Genomic DNA, 17,847 nt, shown 5'->3' on the forward strand with positions numbered 1-17,847 from the left:
CATTATGGAAGGTGCTTGGACTATTATCCCCCTTTCCTTAAACCATTTTTCCATCAATATATTTTAAATAAAATAAATATCATACATTCTATAAAATTACACGATTCATGTCACCTATTCCATAAGGATATGTCAAATAATATCAAGTAGATATATACTACAAAATATAAATAAAATAAGATCCATAGCAATTCAAATTGACCATATCTCTTTAAAACAAACTTGCTACAATATAGATAAAGCGATGGTTAATATATCCCTTTCAAGATTTGACCACATGTCATAAATCAAACTAACCTAATCTTAAAAGCAAAGAGGGTGGGGCGTGCCACTCTTTTGCGGCACATAAGGACCCCCACCCATATGCCACATGGTGGGCCCATGTGCACTATGGCCCCCCATGGAATTTTATATAAAAAAAATTATTTTTAAAATTCAATAAAACAATTTAAAATATATATTTGAATTTTTATAATTTGTAAGAACAATAACTGTATGTTTATACGTCCAAAAATCACAAATAAAATATTGAGAGATTCATAAAAATTCAAATAATAAAACAAAAATTATTTCAATTATAAAATGAACACAATTAAATTAATATGATGGAAAAAGAATCCATATCGTTTTAGGAATCTAATATGTAATAACGAGGTACTCCACCTTCAACTGTGGACTACATACCACATTAGCTTTATCGAACCGACCCAGTGTTTCCCATGATTCACAGTCCAAGCAGTGGCTGATTAGCGGATCACCAAAGTCTGGTCGATGAATCAAGGGGTCGCAATCCCAATCTGTGGATTACATGTCCTCCCCTAGAGACGTGTCAAGGTCACCACGACCAGATGCGACCATAGCTCTATGGCGCATAGGGGTATCTCTCGTACATGAATACGCTTCACCCAAAGGTAGAGATCTGGCTTTTTCGAACGATCTATCAATATGCATGCTGTGTGATGGAATATGGATGAGGTTTTGGCCCTCGTCTCAATCGGCCTACCATCACACACAAAGGTCACATAGTCCCTCGACTCACTCATCTAGGCATAAGCTCCGATCTCATCAAGGGCTAACCCAAAGCCCTCATCGGTTAATTATTTATGCCCAGGTATCTTGGGTTTTCCAACCGTTTGGCCTAGATCGATAAGCACAGTCTGGTATAAACAAACATCATTTGCTTAGTATGGTCCTCGAGGGACCACTGAGTTTATGTTTCACTATAAAAGTATTTCAATACACACTCATAAGGCCTTTAAAGGCCACATAAACCCAACATCTCCCATTTGGCCTTTGAAGGCCTTACTTTCTCTCTTCCTCACTTTCTCTCATCCCCATCTCTCTCACTTGTCTTACAAATATTAGGGACAACTATCTTAGTCAAAGTGTCTGCAATCATCAAATCTGTAGATATGCAGTTGATCTCGATCTCTTTCAATCTCATCTCATTTCTCAGGTGATAAAAATAAGACTTAATATGCTTGGAGTTCTTGTGAAACTGAGGCTCCTTAGAGACACAAATAGCCGCATCGCACTGCCTCACAACGTACGGGGTGAAAATTAAGTTGATTAAGCAACTTCTTAATCCACACGGCCTCCTTAGTTGCTAGACAACATGCGACATATTTGGATTCCATGGTGGACAAGGCTACAATATGTTGTTTCTTTGACTTCCAAGAAATCGCACCCCTTCCAAGCATAAACACATACCCAGATATAGATTTCGCATCATCTGGAACCGCGAGATAGCTTGCATCTGAATATCCCTCTATTGCTATTTCAGTTCTCCCCTTATATGTGAGCGCATATTTCAGTTCTCCCCTTATATGTGAGCGCATAGTTCATGGTCACCTTTAAATATATGTGATTTCTTTTTACGGCTTTCCATTGCTTATTTCCCGGATTACTTTGGAAACGGTTTACCAAACTCATGACGAAGGACAAGTCAGGCCTTGTTCCCGTTATGACATATATAAGGACCCAACTGCGCACTTGTATGACACTCTCTCCATGACTCTTATATCTATGTCTTCGGTAGGACACATCTTATTACTAAGCTTCGTCTTTTTGTCAATTAGGGTGGATATGGGCTCACACATACTCATCAAACTTTTCCAGAATCCTCTTACAGTAGGTTGCCTGGGAAAGTTGGATAATCTTCTCTCTCTTGTTTCTTATTATCTTGATGCTCAACATATATGAAGCTTCTCAAAGATCCTTCATATCGAAGTGTTGTGCAAGGAAATTTTTCGTCTCTACTATTAGGGCAATTAGGCTATTAACAATTCGCATATCATCTATATATAACGATATAAAGACCACATCACTCCCACTAACCTTTTGATATATGCAATAATCCTCATTATTTATGGAGAACTCTGCAAGAGCAAGGGTCTCATGGAATTTTATATACCACTGTCGCAAAGCTTGTTTTAGGCCATAAAGGGATTTATTAAGTTTGCATATTAGGTTCTCTTTCTCTTTCTCCTCAAATCCCTCAGGTTGGGTCATGTAAATTTCTTCTTCTAAATCCCCATTTAGAAAGGTTGTTTTGACATCCATTTTATGAACCTCAAAGTCAAAATGGGTTTAGCTATAAAGATTCGGATGGATGGAAATTTGGCAACAGGGGAAAAATTTTTCTCATAATCTATCCCTTCTTTTTGGGTAAAACCCTTTGTAACCAACCTAGCCTTTATATTTTTCTATTTTTCTTTCAGAGTTCAACTTTTTCATGAAAATTCACTTACAACCAATAACCTTACATTTTTCAGTTAGGGATACTAATTTTCATAAATGGTTTTGGTCCATGGAAGCATACTCATCTTTCATGGCTTCTTCCAAGTATTCCCTTTCAGGACAGATAAAGACTTCTCGGTGAGTTCTAGGTTCTGAATCTGGATCTTCCCCAACCTTATCAAAATGTTCTCCAAGGTAGACAAAATGTTCTATGTAAAGAGGTGGTCTACTGACTCGGTTACTTCGTCTTGGTTCAGGTAAAGATTCACTTTCTATAGGGAGTTCAAGATCAGGTTGGGTTGGTTTGGAAGTTTCAGGTTCAGGGTTTCGAACTACATCCTTGTTTTGGGCCTTTTCATAAAAGTCGGTTTGTTTTTCGACTCACCCTTGCTTCAAGGAACTCTTCCTCGAAGAAGTGAGCATCACGACTTTCAATAACCCCACATGTTTCAAGGTTGTAGAATCGATACCCCTTATGATCTAGGTAACTAATGAAAATGGATTTGATAGTTTTGGGTTACAATTTAGTTCTATTTTGATATGAGATAAGGACATGGGCTGAGCAACCCCAAACTTTCAGGTGTTCAAGGGAGGAAGTACGACTTATGAAAATTTCGTGTGGAGTAAGTGATGCAGCTTTTGTGGGAGTACGATTAAGAATGTAACATGCCGTTAATACGGCTTCTTCCCAAACTCCAATGAGAGATTTGCATACCCCATCATACTCCTTACCATTTCCACTAGGGTCTTCTTCCTTCTCTCAACTACACCATTTTTTTCAGAGTATAAGACATGGTGTACTGATGGATGATCTCATTTTCATTACACAATTCTTTGAAAAGGTCAAATGAATATTCTCGCCCCTTATCGATTCTAAGGACTTTAATTTTTAGGTTGGTTTGGTTCTCTACCAGGGCCTTATATTCTTTGAATTTTTCTAGGGCTTCTGATTTTGCAAGAATAAAGTACACATGGCCATATCGCGAGTGGTCACCTATAAAAGAGATAAAATATCTTTTTCCACTTTTGGTGGTCACATTCATAGGTCCACATATGTCACTACAAATGATTTGCAATACGTTAGTAGCTCTTTTTGCCCTGGTGGTATTTTTCTTTATTAGTTTTCCTAACACACAAGACTCGCACACTTTCGATAAATCTCCTTTATAATTTTGAAGAATCCCACCCCTTTTTAATCTTTCCATTCGTTTGATATTAATGTGTCATAACCTCATATGTCATAGGATAGCATTTAATTCATTAGCGGACGAGACATAAGCAACGTTCTCTTTTATTTCAATAGTAAATAGCCCGTCTACAAGTCGTCCAGCCATGATCTCATCTCTCCTATCTTGACCACCGCTTTCTCTCCAATAAAAGTGGTTATGAATCTAGCCATAGATATCTTAGGAATCGAAACCAGACACTTCCTCATATAAGGAGCATAAAGTGCTTGCTTTAGGATCAAGGTACTCTCACTCTTCAATTTCAGCTCAAAATTTCCAACTCCAAATACATCAGTCTTATGATTCCTTCCCATATAAATATGCTGCTGTGCTGACCCTATGGGAGTGAAAAAACGGTAACGTTCCTTGGTGTTTGTGACAGCCCCCGAGTCAAGACAACAAGAAGCTCCCTTGGGGTCGGCTAGCACAGACTCGAAAACCACATATAACAATTCCTTGTAAGTTCCACGAGATTTGTTGAACCGATAACTATTGGCTATGTGGCCCACTTTCTTGCAAATAAAACAAGTTCGAGTCTCTCTCTTTGCTCTCTTATTTCCAAAATCTATTCTTTTGAAATATTTTTTCTTCTCAAAAGTATTTTTTCCTTTTCCTTTATTAAATTTAAAAGATGGTTGAGATTTTACCATATGCACAACATCCCTTGGGGTTTGCCTTGAACTCCTCCTTTCTTCTTCAGATTTGATGGTCATGATGAGTTCCTCCAATTTTGTGGCCTTTCTTCTACCAGAGATGGAAGATATGAAAGTCTCCCATGAATTAAGAAGATAATTCATTAAATGAATCACTTGCATAGATTCATTGCGCTTCATGCCTGTATCTTCCAAATCTCTGACTAGCGAATGAAACACGTGCACATTATCTGCAAACTTGGTACCTTCTATTATTTTTAAATCATTGTACCTTCTCAATGCTATAGTTTGCTTCATTAGAGATGGTTCAACATACTCTCTTTCAAGTTTATCAAAAATCTCACTTTCGTACTCAGAAGCATACGAGTCAGTCATGGCACATAAAAGAATGTGTTTGCATCTCAAGTTTCTCTTCTTCCAATTGGTGTACTCATCTTTGATTATTTGAGATGAGTCGTCAGTTGGACGACGAGGTCGGTCCTCAAAGAGTACCTCGTGCAAGTTTTCTTCATAGAGCATAAATTTGATTTTTCTTTTCCATGAAGCAAAGTTGGTCCCATCAAACCTTTCGATTTTCAGGATCTCAGAGATGAAGGTACGAGCAATCATATATTTCTATTCTCAAGCAAAAATAAGAAAAGACTTCTAATGACAATCAAGTAAAACTAGCTCTGATACTAATGAAAGAAAGACCTATGTGATCTTTTGCCGAGAAAATACAATTTTTTTTTTTTATAATAATAATCACCCCTTATAATTTTGGCAAGAAGATCACTCACAGATGGTCTTCTTACAAACAATAGAAATTTCAAAAAAAATAAATCTCAACTACTTGATGCCATTCATACAACCTAATATTGTGCTTGAGAATATAAAATAAAAGAAATTAACAAATAAATAAAAAAAGATGCCGAAGATTACCTCAATCAGGATTTTTACCCCCCACACCAAGTCACCACATCCAATGGCGCGGGATCTGTGGTCTAGCTTCAATCTCGAACCCGGATAACTGGCCAAACTAGATAATCTTCCCTTAAAAACTCTCTAAAACTTTAAAACCCCCCTAAAAATAACTTAGCTTTAAAGAGGAGAGAGAGTATCACCTAAAATTTGAAGAGAGCAAATTAGATAGAGAAAGATGAAGGAGAGAGAGTAGGGCATGCCCCTCTAGGAGAGAGAAAGGTGAGAGAGAGGTTATGAGAGAGAGAGAGAGGTTGTGTTGAGATTGTAGGGAGAGCACACTTATTTATAGTGAATATTTAGGTTTAGGGTTTTTTTAGAGTTTTTCCATAGTTTACCTCTTTCATGAGATTGAATCTAGACAGTTGATCAAGGTGACTTGTGGGGTGAGAGATTTGAGTCATCTATTCCATAGATGGGTCATCAACATTATGAAAGGTACTCGGACCATTATCCCTCTTTCCTTAAACCATTTTCCTATTAATATATTTAAATAAAATAAATATCATGCATTTTATAAAATTACATGATCCATGTCACATATTCCATAAGGATATGTCAAATAATATCAAATAGATAAATACTACCAAATATAAATAAGATAAGATCCATATCAATTCAAATTGACTATATATCTTTAAAACAAACTTGTTACAAAATAGATAAAGCCATGATCAATATATCCCTTCCAAGATTTGACCACATGCCACATATCAAACTAACCTTATCTTAAAAGCAAAGAGGGTGGGGTGTGCCACCCTTTTTGTGGCACATGTGGGCCCCCACCCACATGCCACATGGTGGGCCCATGTGCACTATGGGCCCCCATGGAATTTTAAATAAAAAAAATTATTTTTTAAATTTGAATAAAATAATTTAAAATATATATTTGAGTTTTTATAATTTGTAAGAACAATAACTTTATTTTTATACATCCAAAAATCACAAATAAAATATTGAGAGATTCATAAAAATTCAAATAATAAATCAAAAATCATTTCAATAATAAAATGAATACAATTAAATTAATATGATGGAAAAATGATTCATATGGTTTTAGGAATCCAATCTGTAATAACGGGGTACTCCACCTTCAACTTTGGACTACAGACCACACTAGTTTTATCGAACCGATCAAGTGTTTCCCGTGTCCCACAGTCCAAGCATGGGCTCATTAGCGGGTCACCAAAGCCAGGTCGATGAATCAAGGAGTCGCAATCCCAGCCTGTAGATTACAGGTCCTCCCTTAGAGACGAGTCAAGGTCGTCATGACCTGATGCGACCACAGCTCTATGGCGCATATGGGTATCTCTCGCACATGCATACGCTTCACCCAAAAGTGGATATCTGGCTTTCCCGAATGATCTATCAATATGCATACCGTGTGATGGAACATGGATGAGCTTTGGCCCTCATCTCAGTAGGCCTACTATCACACACAAAGGTCACACAGTTCTTCGGCTCACTCATCTAGGCATAAGCTCCGAGTTCATCAATTACTAACTCAAAACCCTCATTGGTTAATTATTTATGCCCAGGTACCTTGGGTTTTCTAACCGTCTGGCCTAGATCGATAAACACTGTCTGGTATAAGCAAATATCATTTGCTTAGTATGGTTATCGAGAGATCACACTCCCATTGAGTTTATGTTTCACTATAAAAATATTTAAATACATACTCATAAAGCCTTTAAAGGCCACATAAACCCAACAGTTGGAACATTTATTCTTAAATCCTTGAAGAATTCATTGAAATTTGGACCCGGATAGTATTCAGGTACAAAATTTGAACCCATACCAGGACTCAAGGTTGGCTCTACTTGTCAAGTCTAGGGTTTGGTTGGGTCCATTGCCACCCCTATCGCCGATCGGTGGAGAACATTAGTAGATTGTCAAATATTTTAATGCTTTGAGCCTTTGACACTTCAGGTTAAGAGCAAACATCAATGACTCATCATGTAATAGGCAGGCATTTAAATTCGTCGAAGTAGATCAGTTCAGATAAATAAAAATTAAAATGATGACATAATCGAATAAAGAACAAAAAAAATGAACTCATAGCAATATATTACAAACCAAAAGGAAAAGAAAATTCAAAGGAGCATATTGAGCTTGCCCGTTGAATAATATAAGGTTAGATAACCCTATTCAATGCGAGCACATCCAACGGCCATTTTATGCAGTCACTTTGTTATATTTAAATTTTATTTTTAATTTATCTTTTTGACTTGAAATTTTGTAGAGAGATATGTTGATTAAAAATGTTAATGTTAATTTCAAGCAATTCTTGTAGTTTTTGAATATCCACCCATGTTTCATAGATGCTCTATATAAGTGACTCAAGTTATTATGTAAAAAGAGAGTTGGAAATATACTGGAATGCTTGAGATTCAATAAAAAATTGAGCTCTTTCTCTTCCTTCTAACCCAATTCCAAGCTCAAATAGAGAGGAGAGAGAAACAATTGTTGGAGAGAGAAACTAGCCTACTCCCTAGAACTCCAAACTCCCTACTACCTAGAACCCCAAACTGCCTACTCTTTAGAACCCCAAGCTTCCTACTCTCTAGCCTTCCCAACTTCCTACTCCTTACCCCATACAGCTCACCTTAGACTTCCTACTCCCCACTCCACACACCTCACCCTAGACTACCATACACCCACTTTAGAGTACCCTACATCCTAGATCACCATACACTACCCTAACCCACTTAGGCCCCTTTATTTGAACCTAGACCCTAACCCTAACCCCCAAAGGCCAAGATCTCTCTCTAAGGAGTGCTCAAAGAAGACCATAGAAGGTGCACATAGGCCCAAGCCCACCTAGGTCTATTCTCTCTTCTTTCTCTCTCTCACTCGTGCACAGGCGAACTGTAGGCCCGTCCCCTCTTCCCCATTCTCTCTCCCTCTCTCTATCTCTCTCGTGAACCGGCCCACCGTGGGCCCATCACCCCTCTCTCACCCGTTTTTTCTCTCTCTCTCTCTTGTGCACGAGCTTGCCGTAGGCCTATCACTCTCACCCTCTCTCTCACTGTCACTCCCTCTCTCTTGCACTGGCCAGCAGCGGGCCTGACATTCCTATCTCTCATTCTATAGCTCTCTCTCTATCTCTCTCTCTCTTGTGTGCATGGACCCACAGTGAGTTCGTGACACTCCCCTCTCCCTCTCTTTTTATTCCCCTTCCTCTTCCCTCCTTTCTCCCTACTTCGCATGGGTCTGTACCCCTCTCATCTCACTCTCTTCTTCTCTCCTCTCTCTCTCATATACCGTCTCTCTCCCTTCTACCTTACACTACACAGACCGAGCAAGTCCGTGAAATCCTTCTCTCCTTTATTTCTTATCTCATCTCTCTCCCTTACTTATTATATTCTCTCTCTCTCTTCCTATTTGCTCTCTTCTCTCATACTTGAACACTAGAGCTGGGGTCTTCATGAGGCAGCTTCCTTAGAGAGTTCAACTCTCAGATCGCCCTAACCACCATACTCCAAAAGTGTTTAAGTTGTAAGGGATTTCTCTGTCACTTCTTCATCTCTCTTTCTTCTATCCAATCTTTCTTTTCTTTTCTTTTCTCCTCTCACTTGGTTATTTGTAAGGAGGCTCTTTGGGTTAGTGACTTCCCGATGGGCTAAGCCCTTCGACTTCACGTCCTTTAAACCCTCCGGATACTAAAGCTTTGAGCCTAGTATCTTCTTTTGTCTCTGATAATATATCTTAGGAGAGATTACACCAGAAAGCTGCCGAATTCTTGGGTCATTCTATCTTCTCTTCAATCTTATATTCTTCTTCTTCCTTCTAGTCTTTGAAATAAACCACCCATTAATTCATTCTTATTTTTCTTTCTTCTTTATCTCTTCTTCTTCTTCTTCTCTATCACTCTAACCTCTAAACTAAAAACCCCATTCCACACAAAAAATCTATTAGGAAGAGGTTGCCAAAGGTGAACTCTAAAGAGCCATTTTTAGTGAGAGTCCAAGTGCATTATTGACGACTGAGAGGCCGAATTCAAACCGTACTGCTGGACAACTGAAGGGCTTTCATATTGATCTAAAAAAAGCTAAGGCCCGAATGTGTCCCATGAACTCAACCGGTGAGGTAGGTGTTTGAGTCCACCTCTTTACTGCTTTAACATCCTCTCACCGTGGGACACCTATTCGCACGTGGCACGCGAGCGCACATGTGCACGCAGGTCAAGCGGTTGCTTGAGAGGGGGTTCATCGAGCCCGAGCCCTAGAGCAAGCCCGAGCGACGGCAATCCAGGCCCGACCACAGAGCTATCTAAATTGTACCACAATGTTATGGCCTTTGGATATTACTGGGATTTACGCTACCTCAGACTGTCCACATGTTCCATCCAAAAGGTGTATAAAAACCTAATGCTTGAGATAAGCTGCAACAGATCATTAGATAAAATTGCAATAAAAACATAAATACAAACTAGTTCACAATTTGGTTACTAGCCCATGGATGCAGTAGCTTCAAACATGGCACCTAAACCACCAAAAGAACGACAACCAGTGTATAAACTGCTGAGACATCCAACACACTTCAACATGATTAAACCAAACCAAATAAGCCTCAACAAGCAGCCCATCAGCAGTCATATGAGATCATGCCTATTGGGCAAGTATAAACAATCAATACAAATCAGTAATTAGCCTCACCAACACAATTGCCCAGGTTACAAAAGAAAATATATAATTAATAAAGACCCACATTAGGCTAGTTAACAACAAAGATGGTAACTAAGGGTCCAAATAGATCAAACCACACTGTCAGACACCAAACACCAAAGGGTCCAATGTGTGCTTCAAATTATGAGAGCAGATCAGCAACAACAATCAATGTAAACGGAGATTACTTTACAATCAAGACATCGACCTTTACAAACAAAAAACAAAAATGATATGCATAAACCAGAGCTGATTTAGCCCCACAACGAACAAACAAACAAATTTGTGTCAAATCCAAATAGCAACAGTTCTCCAAGGGATGATGTGCCTATTATCGAATACCCAAAATAAATGGCAATTACGACCACTCATCTCCACATATCCAAATCACAAAAAACAAAAATTGAAAGAATAGTACTGAAATAGAAAGAGAATAGAAATAGATCAAAATAGGATAACCACACATGGAACTGCGATGAAGACTAGCCTCACTATCCATTTCAAACAACTTTAAGCATGGGCGAGATGATTCCATGCGATCACAACAGGAAGCAAAATAATACTTCTCTAAAAACACTAAATAAAGTCATAAGGATCCTTAAACCTACTAAACCACTAGAAGTAAATCCCCTAATAAAAAAGGCAACAACCACAAACTTGCAATGAGCTGCAAATTCAGGAGAAACATATCCAGGTCACGAAGATGGCAATCAAAATAAAACCAGTTAGGATCCAAACTGACCCCTCCCTAAAGAAAAGAAAAGAAAAAAAAAAAAAAAAAAACGTTTCCACATTCAATCTTGAGATGAATAAGTAACCCACATAACAACTTGGATTTAGGAAAACAAAACCAAACAAACTGATAAAAAATGATCCATAGAATAAGCATCAGGACCAACACCTTCCAGACAAAGAATTGTGTATCTACTAACATGCCAAAAGGTATTGAAAGAGAATTATTATTGCAAGCAGCCAACAAAGATAACAGGAATTGAGAGTTTAGTACTCAACAAAAACACCTCCAGAAATTAAGTAGAAAACAATAGAGTTAAATAGATCTGAACCAATTAGTCCGACATCTAGGACCATATCTTCATGTTCCATTGAACAAATTCCACATGTACATGTGCGACTGAACATTTTGAGAAATAGAATGGGAACCCCATCTGACAAACACTAGCCGACACCGTTCTTCAAATCTATGACGCATGTACAAATAACAATAATGGCCATCCATCTACAAAAGTCCAAATTTAAATACAAACAATAATGTAGAATGGAAACTGTAGTACAAGGTAGGTAGTAAGAAAATTGCTTAAAACATAGCCCCCCAATCTAAATGTGATGTTCTACTTGAATGTCTAGAGCCATTCTTCACAATTGCAAGTACCAAAGATGTATATCCAGATTATAACAAACTTAAAAACGTAAAACCATACAACTAAATTACATGGATAGAGTTCAGCAGGTCTCTCAATACCACTGGAAATAAATCCCTATAGCCACAGCTCAGATCTACAGATTCACACAAGTCCAGAACCAATCCAGTAAAAAAAAATAGTTCCCATACTTGTCAAAACACCCGGTAACGATCCAACAAAAATGTTACTGATAAACTATTGCAGCACAAGGCGCAGAAGAAATCCAGAAAACTCAAAGAATATCAAACAATACTATGTAAGAATCCATTGTTCCTTCCAATAAGAGCATCATATGGAACCTATGGGCACAAACATTTTCATCAAGAATTGAGCCAATACTCGTGAAAAACAATACCAAACTCGTGAACTAACTTTTGTTGTAGGAGCACGGCAGTATCCAACAATTTTTCCTTCATGAAAACATCTATGAGGACTCTGTATAATTACGCAACCCAAAGAATACAGATAGTGATCATTAGTGCACCTAATATATACCACCAAGTTTGAAAGAATTGAAATGTGAGATCAATATGGAGCAATTGTTTCCCCAGGTAATTGTTTTCTTAAAACACTACGACCATCTGTGACTCATGATTTGAAATAAGCAACCCAACATGTTGCCTGTCACTAGAAGCACTACACCCCTAGTATTTTAACTCACCAAATTATCTGCACATGTAGAAGAGATAACCAATAATACTCCATCAAACATACCGATTAGAATATTAAAAGAAATAACGGCCAACCAATTTATGAGAAATAATTGTGAAACTCATCAATACCACTAGTGCTTCAACTCATTTAATCATCTGCACATGCAGATGAGATATCCAATGATAGAATTCAATAATATTCCATAAAACGTACTGATTAGAATATTAAAAGAAATAACGGCCTGCCAATTTGCTTTGTTTCCCTAAAGATTTGGAAAAAGTTGTGAAACTCATCACTACCATCTCAAGATAGCTATCTTCTATCAGCATCAATTTGATTACAAATAACCCAAAGTAATAATCTTGTATCTTGAAATCTACAAAAAAAAAAGAAAGAATGTTGAATCGTGAACAACATCGTGAGGCAAACTGAACAGAAGTAATCCCAACAAAAGCAATGCAATAGCTTAGGCATCAATGTCACAAAAGCCAACGTCATCTAGAAATAGAGTACCATAATCAAACCTTATTCCTGGGGAATCAGGTCGCAATGATAGCACAATAACCAATCAACGGAAGAAAGCAGAGATAAATTTTGTTCTTGACCAAAAGAACTTCTCATCAACAAATTCACAAAATAACATAATTAAAAGGAATGTCCTAAATCCTAAAACCACATACAATAAAGACAGGACAACAAAAATGGTCTCAAGTAATCTCTGAAACACAAAATAAAACCATCACTCCCTAAACCAAAATGATAACCTTAAAAGACTGAAAATTGTGAGATTCAATTGATACATAGCACCACAAGAACATATATTACAAAGCGTAGATTAAAATCCTTGAGGAGAGTCAAAGGGCAGGTTACAATGGTTGCAATGATAGCTCTCTAAACGATAACCAAGAAGAAACAGAGAGCAATTTTCAATGCTTGAACGAGAGAATCCTCTTTACCAACTTCACAAAACAACATCACCTAGATGAGAGTAAGTGGGAAGCCCGAGTGCAATAGCATTAGGAGTCAACGAAATCCACCAAAACTAGTAAACTGCAAGCAATCACCAAGAAACATACCAGAGAAGAATCGGAGTGAGACAACTGGATAATTGATAGACCCAATTGAATCATAAAAGAAGGCCCTAATAGAAGGCAACAGGGCCTATCTTATTGATAGTTGATTACTTTACAAAGATTAGATTAGCTTAGACCTTTGAAGCCGCGTCTCAAGTACACTGAAATAGAACATAACCATCCATAATGATACCCTAAAACGATTAAATTAGTAAAGAGCACATAAGTACACGTAGAAGCATGCCAAAAATTGAAGCATAAAAAAGGAGCATTATAAATCTAAGTAAGACCAATAAATAATCATAATACCCAAGAAAAGCTCGTACTAGTGGTTTCTATCTCAAGAATGATTCTTATGGTCACATTACCTGAGCCAAAAAATCTCATAGATTGTATAGTGAGATCCATGTCATGTTGGGTCAATGCAAGGCAAATCAGATTTTGAGTTGGCATCCAATCCCACTTGGTCATAGAGGAAGAGAGCAAACTAGCTTGATCAACGAAAGAAACCTCAATAGAACAAGAAAAGGAGTAAGCCAAGCCAAAAAGAATGACCCTTCGAAAATAACGATCACCAATATACACAGTGATTTGATCTTCTGAGAAAAACTTGCTAGAAAACAATTGGGGGCTTCCGCATTACACACACAATCACATGTGCCATAGCTTCCCTCACAAAAAGACCCCCAAATTAAAATCACAAAACCTTAAAAATAACAACTGGCATTCACGTCACCTCATACTGTCCATATGTTCTGTGATGACCCTAAAGTTTTAGAACTGAAAAATGTGATGATGATGATGATACAAAAGAAAATATATAACTAACAAAGAAAATATACACAATTGCCCATGATACAAAAGAAAATATAACTAACAAATACCCACACACCACACTGTCAGACACCAAAAACCAAAGGATCCAATGTGTGCATCTGATTATGAGAGCATATCAGCAACAACAATCAATGTAAACTGAATATACTTCACAATCAACACAAAGACATTTACAAACAAACAACAAAAATGATATGAATAAACCAGAGCTGATTCAGCCCCCATCCAACAAAAACCAATTTGTGTCAAATCCAAAGAGCAACAGTACTACAAGGGGCGATGTGCCTATTATCGAATACCCAAACTTATGACCACTCATCTCACAGATCCAAATCACAGCAAACAAAAATTCAAAGAATAGAATTGAAATAAGAAGAGAATAAAAATTGGCCAAAACAGGATAACCACCCTTGGAAATGCGATGAAGACTAGCCTCCCGATCCATTTCGAACAACCACAGGCATGGGTGAGATAATTCCATGCCACCACAACAAGAAGCAAAATAATACCTCTCTAAAAAAACTGAATAAAGTCATATGGATCTTTCAAACCACAAAACCACTAGAAGTAAATCCCCTAATACAAAAGGCAATAACCACAAACATGCATGAGCTGCAAATTCAGAAGAAACATATCCATGTCACGACGATGGCACTCACAATAAAACCAGTTAGGATCCAAACTGATCAACATATACATAAAATAACACCCCCGCCAGCACCCCCCCCCGCCCCCCTCCCCCTCCCCCTCCCCCTCCCCCTCCCCCTCCCTCCCAATCTAAATGTGAGTGTTCCACATGAACTCCCCCCCAATCTAAATGTGAGTGTTCCACATGAATGTCTAGAGCCATTCTGTACAACTACAGGTACCAAAGATGTATCTCCAGATTATAACAAACTTAAAAACTAAAAACCATACAACTAAATTGCATCAATAGTATTCAGCAGGACTCCCAATACCACTTGAAATACATCTCTATGGCCACAATGCAGATCTACAGACTCGCACAATCCAGAACCAATAGTTTCCATACTTGTCAAAACACCTGGTAACGATCCAACAAAAATGTTAGCGATAAACTACTGCAACACAATGCACACAAGAAATCCAGAAAACTCAAGGAACATGAGAAATTACCATGTAAGAATCTATTGTTCCTTCGCATAAAAGCATCATATGGAACCTATGGGCACAAATTTTCATCAAGAATTGAGCCAATACTCGTGAACCAAACAAAAATTTTTTTGATGAGGGTTACCCTAAACAAAACTGTGAAAGGACTATGTGCTAAAGCACGATGTATATATGTAAAACTTGCAAGATCACTTACAATGTCAATTACAAAAATAAATAAAAACCCATTATCAATTGCTACCTTTTCAAATAGAACTCTTTATTCGAAAATAAAAACTAGACTTATTGCTTTATCGGAAGAGAAGAATAAATCACAATAAAGATTTAAAGAAGTAAAATTACCAGAGATTATCTCAACTGGATTTAGTACACCCCACACCGAGTATCCTCTTTCCGATGGTGCTCAGAATTTATGATCGGTCTCTTGACTCTCCTACTATAACAAAAACTCTATCATTAGCAAATGGATCTCAATCTAGAACCAACCACCTAAAGTGCCAATGCCTTACTCAAGGCCTCCCGGCTTGATCTTTGGAGAGATAAAAGATAGAAATAAAAGAGAGAAGGAGAGATCTACTAGTTAGGGGATCCTCTCCTTTTCTACACACAATCAAAACCACCAACCCTAGCCTTGGGCATGCCACCTAGAACTCGCAAGAGATGGAGCGACGGCTTGGGCATGCCCCTTTGGAGAATTAAAAAGAGAGAGATCTTGGAAAATTTCTACATGTGGTAAATTGGGCCCCCATATTTTATGGAGGGTCTAATTTTAAAAAATATTTTATTTAGAATTTTAAATATTATAATTTATTTAAAACATTAAAAAAATAATTTCTTTTAATTTATAAATTCAAATGACAAAAATAAAATATCAGAAGATTAACAAAAATTTAACTAAACATTCTAAAAAGATCTCACTCTTTTCAATTCTCCAAAGAGAGCATGCCCAAGCTACCTCTCCATTTCTTGCGAGTTTTCCAAAGAGGGCATGCCCAAGTTATCTCTCCATCTCTTGCGAGTTCTAGGTGGCATGCCCAAGGCTGGTGGTTTTGATTGTGGGTAGCAAAGGGGAGAATCCACTTGCTAATAGATATCTCCCTCTCTTTTTGATTTTTATCTTTCATCTGTCTAAAGATCAAGTCTATCTCTCATCTCTCTAAAGATTTTTATCTCTCATCTCTCTAAAGATCAAGCCAAGGGGCTTAAGCAATACTAAGGCATTAAATCTTTCTAAAGATCAAATCTATCTTTCATCTCTCCAAAGATAAGTTTATCTCTCAGATCAAGCCAATGGGCTTAAGCAAGACTAAAGCATTAAAGCCTTAGGCAGGTTTTAGATTAAGAACCATATGTGTCATTGAGAGGGTTTTTGCCATAGTAGAAAAGTCAAGAGACTAGATCTTACCACCACTAACGGAAAGAAGAGACTCATCGTACGATGTACTAAACCTGGTTGAGGTACTCTCTAGTAATTTTACTTTTTAAATTTTATTTTATTTATGATTTGCTCTTCTCTTCTTATAAAGCAATCAGTCTGATTGTTGAATAAAGAGTTGTATTTGAAGAGGTAGCAATTTAGAACCGGTTTTTATTTATTTTTATTTCATTCAAGAGTTGTTTGTTTTGTCCAATTTGTTTGTAATTGGACATTGTTAGTAATCTTGCTAGAGTCGCAATAAAGAAACTTTTTTTAAATATCACCTAGAAATAGAGTCCCATAATCAAACCTCATTCCTTGGAAAAATCAGGTCCCAATGATATATAAATAACCAATCAATCGAGGAAACTAGAGAAAAATTGTGATCTTGAACAAAAGAACCCCACGTCAACAAATTCACAAAATAACATATTTCAAAGGATCGTCCTAAACCCTAAAACTACACAAAACAACCACAGGACAGCAAAAATGGTCTCAAGTATTCTCTGAAACACAAAATACAATGATCACTCCATAAAAGACTCAGAAAATTGTGAGATACAATTGATATATTGCGTCGCAAGAACATATATTACAGATGGTGATTAAATCGTTTGAATGCACATTCTGGTATGGTCTTAGCAATTTTCTGAAACAAAAAATAGAACGATCACTCCCTAAGCGCCTCAAAAAACACCATTAAGGAGCCCATGAATACATACAGAGTAAAATCAAGAAACCAGAACAAGTCAAAATGCCCAAGCAAGATAATTGTAGTTATAAAAAGATCCTAGTATTAAAATAAAAGTAAAAAAGAGAGCAAGAAGTGATTCATCAAGAAGCATCACAGAAATCCGGAAATAAAAAATACAAACGCAACCCAAAAACCACACAAAAATAACCACAGGACCATAAAAAACCATTCGTCAGTCAGAACGAGAGCATAATGAAACCAGAACCATGAAGCATCATATAAGAGACCCCTAAGGCCCAAAACCCGTGGGAAACCAAAAATAGACAGGAATGAAAATAAAAAAGCCAAAAGAATCAAACACAGAAAAACCAT

General features: G+C 37.3%; 1 long non-coding RNA gene across 2 annotated transcripts; it reads right to left on the minus strand.

Annotated features, from left to right (window-relative positions):
- Positions 1-12,959: 12,959 nt before the first annotated feature.
- LOC148783840 (uncharacterized) lies at positions 12,960-14,948 on the minus strand. Of its 2 annotated transcripts, XR_016055036.1 has the most exons (3): positions 13,762-14,948; positions 13,531-13,587; positions 12,960-13,370 (listed from the first exon to the last, which is right to left on the minus strand). It is a non-coding gene; the product is annotated as an uncharacterized LOC148783840 (long non-coding RNA). The 2 variants fall into 2 exon arrangements; XR_016055038.1 differs by having other exon boundaries at positions 13,505-14,948.
- Positions 14,949-17,847: the final 2,899 nt, after the last annotated feature.

Source organism: Amborella trichopoda, chromosome 1 (genome assembly GCF_054954075.1).
Source record: "Amborella trichopoda isolate Santa Cruz 75 chromosome 1, AtrichopodaSantaCruz75HAP2 v2.0, whole genome shotgun sequence".
Taxonomy (NCBI): Eukaryota; Viridiplantae; Streptophyta; class Magnoliopsida; order Amborellales; family Amborellaceae; genus Amborella; species Amborella trichopoda.